Source organism: Primulina huaijiensis, chromosome 6 (assembly GCF_012295235.1).
Source record: "Primulina huaijiensis isolate GDHJ02 chromosome 6, ASM1229523v2, whole genome shotgun sequence".
Lineage (NCBI taxonomy): Eukaryota > Viridiplantae > Streptophyta > Magnoliopsida > Lamiales > Gesneriaceae > Primulina > Primulina huaijiensis.
The window spans coordinates 2174637-2175326 of NC_133311.1; positions in this window are offsets into that span (position 1 = coordinate 2174637).

Genomic DNA, 690 nt, shown 5'->3' on the forward strand with positions numbered 1-690 from the left:
ACATTGGTCTCGTATTTGTCGAGCCCCCGAGCACCTTTGCAAGCTCTATAAAGAATCGATAAAGGGGAAAGAAAAAGAGACCAACTTCACTGAACGCAGTGACCGTTTGAGTAATTCAACTCATTTTGATGCTGCTGATTTTCTGAATGATTTCTCTGGAAATGATCAATATGTTGGTGGGATAGAAATGAAAAATATTGATGCTGCAGATTTTCTTAATGATTTCTCTGAAAATGAACAATATACTGGTGGAATATAAATGTACAATAATTTATTTTTCTTGTATTCATATGATAATGTTTTATAGTGTGTTATATTTTTAAATATGTATTGTATTGTATTTTATTTTTATAAATGTATTGTTAGTAATTTTATTTCATTGCATTTTTTTTTGAAGTTCAAATATGGAAAATGCTATGAACCAAGCTGAAGTTTGCATACCTGATAGTGGTACAACGCACATTATCCTCTGAGATAAAAGATATTTCTTGGAACTAAAACCAACAAAAACAATGGTGAATACAATATCAGGTCCTGTAGAATTGATTAAAGGATGTGGTAAAGCACAATTTTTGTTACCTAATAGTACAAAATTTTTTATCAATGATGCTTTGTATTCACCACAATCTAAAAGAAATTTGTTGAGTTTTAATGATATATATTCACATGGGTATGATACTCAAACAATGA